At 42.5% G+C, this 5692-nt stretch overlaps 1 pseudogene; it reads right to left on the bottom strand.

The window, feature by feature from the left end:
- Positions 1–498: 498 nt before the first annotated feature.
- On the bottom strand, positions 499–849 carry LOC122434545 (annotated as a pseudogene).
- Positions 850–5692: the final 4843 nt, after the last annotated feature.

Below are 5692 nucleotides of genomic sequence, written 5' to 3'. Positions count from 1 at the left end.
CCAAGGTTCCCTGGGAAACACTCTGAGTTTGAGATTTGTGGATAGATGGATTACTGGGGACTGCTTTTGGGAACAACAACTGTAAAGGAGTGAGGAGTAATGACCTATATGGGAAAAGAATCTAAAATAGAGTGGATGTGTATATATGTGTAACTGACTTACTTTACTGTACTACTGAAACTTACATAACATTATAAATCAACTATACGCCAGTAAAATTTTTTTTAATTTTTATATATAATAAAAGATTGGATAGAGAGGAAAAAGTTGCAATTTGAGGTTGCAATCTCACAGAGTGAGATAGTCTTTCAGAAGTGTTCTGAAATGAAGCAAAGGAACTAGGCCTTTGTGACCTTCACTTAGCAACCACTACATGTGGGCTGCCCCTGAGAAGGGGGCATAACCTTAGGCAAGGCAGGTTCAACACAGGACAATTTCTTTCTTTCTTTTTTAGCAGCAAAGAGCTCAGGTTTTTATTGAATGTGTTACTAAAGAAGTTTAGTCAAAAAGACCAAAGCCCATGTTATCATCAGACTCTTAAAATTCTTCTTTCTTTGCTTCTACTTTCTTGTCCTCAGCTGAGGCAACAGTGTGGGTTGGGCAGGACCACCTGTGGGTGCAGCACCAGCTGCGGGCATCAAGTCCACCAGCCCCCATGTTGCAGATGAGGCTCTCAATGTTGACATTGGCCAAAGCCTTTGCAAACAAGCATGGCCAGAAATGCTCAACATTTACATCGGCTGCTTTAATGAGGGCATTGATCTTATCCTCAGTGACCTTGACCCTCACCTCATCGCCGTGCAGGATGAGGACTGAATAGATGCAGGTGAGCTCCAAGGTGGAGGCCATAGTGCAGGCAAATACTAGATGGGGGCTGCTTGGAGTGGTGCTAGTCACCCAGATGAAGTGAGGGTCTCACCACAAAATGGCCTTAGCTGCCTCAGAAGGACCAAGCACCTAAGCAGCAGCAGAGGAAAGGGCAACACAGGACAATTTCTGAGGAAGTACTCAGTCGTGAGTGGTCAGCAACCAATATTTTCCAGCAGCTAGGAATAAGTGTCTCATTTCTTTTTTTTTCCATTTATTTTTATTAGTTGGAGGCTAATTACTTTACAATATTGTAGTGGTTTTTGCCATACATTGACATGAATCAGCCATGGATTTACATGTGTTCCCCATCCTGATCCCCCCTCCCACCTCCCTCTCCATCCCATCCCTAAGTGTCTCATTTCTAAAGAAGGGGATTGAGGGGGTTGAGGGATGGGGGTGGTGGTATTTCTAAGTGACATGTCACATGGCCACTCCACTTGTTTAACCATAAAATCTCCTTATCGGTATATATATTTCCCAAGTATTTTGAATAAGAGTTAATTGAATTTGTAACAACAGAAGTATTCTAAGGTTTCAGAACTCTATTGGTAGGTGGGTCAACAAGGGAGGGGCAATTCAGAAAAAAGTGGTGGTTTTGATATATGATGTCAAGGGTGGGTGAAGGGGATAGAGTTTGGTGGATGAGAGCTCTTTCATACCTTTTATTTTTTAAATCTCAGTTCAGTTCAGTCACTCAGTCATGTCCAACTCTTTGCAACCCCATGGACTGCAGCATGGCAGGCTTCCCTATCCATCACCAACTCCCGGAGTTTGCTCAAACTCATGTCCATCGAGTCGGTGATGCCATCCAACCATCTCATTCTCTGTTGCCCCCTTCTCCTCCTGCCTTCAATTGTTCCCAGCATCAGGGTCTTTTCCAATAAGTCAGTTCTTCGCATCAGGTGGCCAAAGTATTGGAGCTTCAGCTTTAGCATCAGTCCTTCCAGTGAATATGCAGGACTGATTTCCTTTAGGATTGACTGATTTGATCTCCTTGCAGTCCAAGGGACTCTCAAGAGTCTTCTTCAACATCACAGTTCAAAAGCATCAATTCTTTGGCGCTCAGGTTTCTTTATGGTCCAACTCTCACATCCATTTTTAAACCTGGGGTGTATTTATTTATTTTTGGCTGCGAGCAGGGTTTCTCTACTTGGGGCAAGCAGGAGCTACTCTTCTGTGCAGTGCACGGGCTTATTTTGAGGGCTACTCTTTCTTGTGGAGCATGGGTTCTAGGGCACATGGGCTTCAGTGGTTGTGACTGGAAGGCTCACTCGGTGTGGTGCACTGGCTTAGTTGCCTCTCAACATGTGGAATCTTCCCAGACGGGGGATGGAACCCATGTCCCCTGCATTGGCAGGCAGTTTCTTTACTACTGGACCACCAGGGAAATCCTCATACCTTTTAATAGCATGCAAAATATCATGCAGGTCCAGGCTAAGATATTAAATTTCCAAATCCAAAGATATATTTCAGTAAAATAGAATAGAATATTTTAGAAGCTCTCAGAAGCAGGATGAACTTTAATAGGGGGGAAAAATCTAAAGTCCTAAGTTTAGAAATTACTTGTATATATGAAGAAAAGTGTTGCTATGTGTAAAAAAGTAGTTCATGTGAAAAAATATCTAAGTTTAATTTAGATTTTATCTCTATGACATGACAGTTTTATCTCTAAGACATGACTGAGAAAAATGATAATGTAACCTTTAAGCTGAGTTAAGTCTATGCTACTGTAAGTGACAGTTCTAGTGTATCCTGTGTTAACCAGATCTCATCTGTGCTCAGTTTAAGTATTTTATAGCACACATATAGAAAAATGCACGAATCACAAATATACAGCTCAATGAATTTTCACAAAGTGGACATAACCACTGGAGTGACCAAATGTTCCAATTTCCCTAAAAGTGTCCTGGCTTCAGCACTGAAAGATTTGTATCTTGAGAAACCCCTCTGTTTTGAACAAACTGGGTGGTTGGTTACCCTAATTCACTCAGATTAAAAAACAGAACATTATCAGCACCCTAGAAGCCCTCATATGGATTGTCAGTCACTATCCACCCCTCTTCCCCAAAGGAAATAACTATCCTGACTTCTAACACCGTAGATTATTTTGAGGTCCTCTATTTTAATATGAGCACAGCAAACTAAAGAGCAGAGGTTAAAACCTCATAGCTCATGGGCTGAATCCAGCTGGTAGACGTTCTGTTTGAGTTATGCAATACTGGCCTGTAGAGTCTTTTCTTTTTCTCCATGTACTTTATTTGAGGGACAGTGCTAAGAGTTTTAATACAGGTATAGATTCATGTAACCCTTATCACACTCAGAATACAATGTGTTCGATTGTCACAAAAATCTTCCTCATGCATCTCCTTTGTAATCACATATTCCACTGGCTCCTAGTCCTTGGCAACCAATGATCTGATCTCCATCTCTCTAGTTTTGCCTTTTCCCGACTGTCATACATTTGGAATCTTACACACCAGGTAACTGGTGAGTATGCCTTATTTCATTCAGCATAATACCCTTGAGGTTCATGCAAGTTGTTACTTGTATCAATAGTTCATTCCTTTGTATTGCTGGGCAGTATTTCATTGTAGGAACATGCTTCTTTTTTTGCTTATCCATCCAAGGACTTCTGAGTTGTTTTCAATTCTAAGCAATTATGACTAGAGCTACTATAAACATGTGTGTACAGGTTTTTTTGGTGTGTGTGTGAACGTGAATCTTCATTTCTCTAGGGTAAATACCAGGGAGTGGGATTGCTGGGTCATATTCTAAGTATAGGTTTAATTTTATAAGAAACTGCCAAGTTGTTTTCTAGAGTGGCTGTACCATTTTGCATTTCTACCATCAGTGTAGGAGAGTTCCAGGGCCCTCCATCCTTGTCAACACTTGGTATTATTTTTATTTTAGCCACCTTAATAGATACAAACTTGCATCTCATTGCGGTTTTAATTTGCATTTCCCTAATAGCAAATGATATTAAACATTTTCTTATGTGCTAATTTGTTATCTGTATATTGTATTTAGGGAAGTGTCCATGAACACAGGAGCCTGGTGGGCTACAGTTCATGGTGTTGCAAAGAGTTGGACAGACTGAGCAATTGAGCATGCACACACTAAATCCTTTGACCATTAAAAAAATTGTTTCCTTAACATTGAGTTTTGAGAGTTCTTTATATATCATGAATTCAAGGTAACAGTGTTCGCAACAAATAGCTTCTCATAGCTCTTTAGGATAAAAATCACATCTTTATCATGTTTGTTAAGTCCACGGGATCTGGCCTCCCCTTGCCTTGCCTCATCAGTGTAATTTTAGACCTCTCTTCCTTCAACTCTATTTTCCAGCAACGTTGGACTTTTTATGTTGTCTCCTACTCTTTCCCATTTTAGGATCTTTGCATATCTGATGCTCCTTCAAATTTGTAGTGGAAAAAGCTTCCTTATCTTTTTTGAGCTTCCGTGTTCTCATCTGTAAAACAGAGATAATAACAGTACCTACTTCAGAAAGCTATTGTGAGGAGTAAATGGGTCAGGTATGTTCAATCCTTAGTACAGTGTCTGGCATACAGCAAGCGCTGAATAATTGGGAACTGTTATTAAATTCAGTCTGTCAGATTATATGCTTGTTTTAGTTTCTTTGCTGATACCCTTGGTTGCTATTCTATCTTATGCAAAAGGAATTGCTTCCGACTACTACAGCAACCCAGGTGGAGTGAAATGAGTGCTAAAGGTATGCAGAGCTGATGACCAGGAGGCCAGCAGGCCCATCTGGGTCTCAAATTCAGACTCAGTTGGAAATAACTCCATGGAGATTTCCCAAATATGCACTGACAGGATTGAAAGAAACGAATGCTTATAACTTTGAACTTGTGTCTCAGTACCAGTGCACTATGAATTAATATTTCTTACATCTTACCCGGATCTTGAATACCGCGTGGAAAGTTTTTGTTTCTTTTTTTTTTTTTTTTTTTAGTTTTTATGTTTCTGACTCAAATTATTTCATTCCAGCCAACTCTGTAAGTACATTGGACCCGAGTGCCTGGTCCTGAGCAGTGGTATCGGTACTATACTATAGTTAGGTGTATGAACTCTACACCGTTAACTGTCTAGGTTTGAATCTACCATTTACAAGACCTGAAACCCTAAGCAACCTCTTTGTGCATCAGTTCATTCATCTGTAAAATGAGGATTGCTAGTTTGTGAGCAATGTGAGTTCATACGTGAAAAATGTTCTATGTGTTCGCCATTAGCTTTGCGTTGTAATCAAATCATTGCACTTATTACAAAAAAAAAAGGTAAGCAGGGGAGAAAGGGAGAGGCAGGGCCTTTCCCAACTTCTGAAAGGTCTCAATTCTTAAAGGAACTTAGCAGTCTAACGGAGAATTCCTTTTGGGGGAGCCAGGAAAACAAATTTTCCACAAGGAGGTGCCATTTCCATCTATCCTGAATAGGGTGGCCGGGAATTCCATGGGGTGTGGGGTGACGTTTTCCCCCAGGCTGCCGTGGGTTTGCGGGGCTCTGCAGCTGCTCTGGGTGCGGCCGCAGGAATCCGAGCCGCGTCCGCCCCTCGGCGCCAACCTGCTCCGGATCCCATCACCGGCTGGCCCTGCGGCACCGCCTCCCGACTCTGGTCACGAAAGTTCCAGTCCGCTGGCTGCGTGCTGGACGTGACTGGCGGCAGCTGCACGTCCCACAAGCGCCCTCGCTGACTGACAGCGCCTCGGTGCAATGGCAGCCAGCGGGCGCCTTCGGGCCGCCTTCTAGAGCGGCCACTGGGCGCCGAGAGCCCGGCGCAGCGGCCGGAAAGGGGCGGGGCAGGAGG

This window comes from Cervus canadensis, chromosome X (genome assembly GCF_019320065.1).
Source record: "Cervus canadensis isolate Bull #8, Minnesota chromosome X, ASM1932006v1, whole genome shotgun sequence".
NCBI classification, from domain to species: domain Eukaryota; kingdom Metazoa; phylum Chordata; class Mammalia; order Artiodactyla; family Cervidae; genus Cervus; species Cervus canadensis.
Note: the sequence above shows the minus strand (reverse complement) of the source record. Positions and strands in the feature narration are given on the sequence as shown.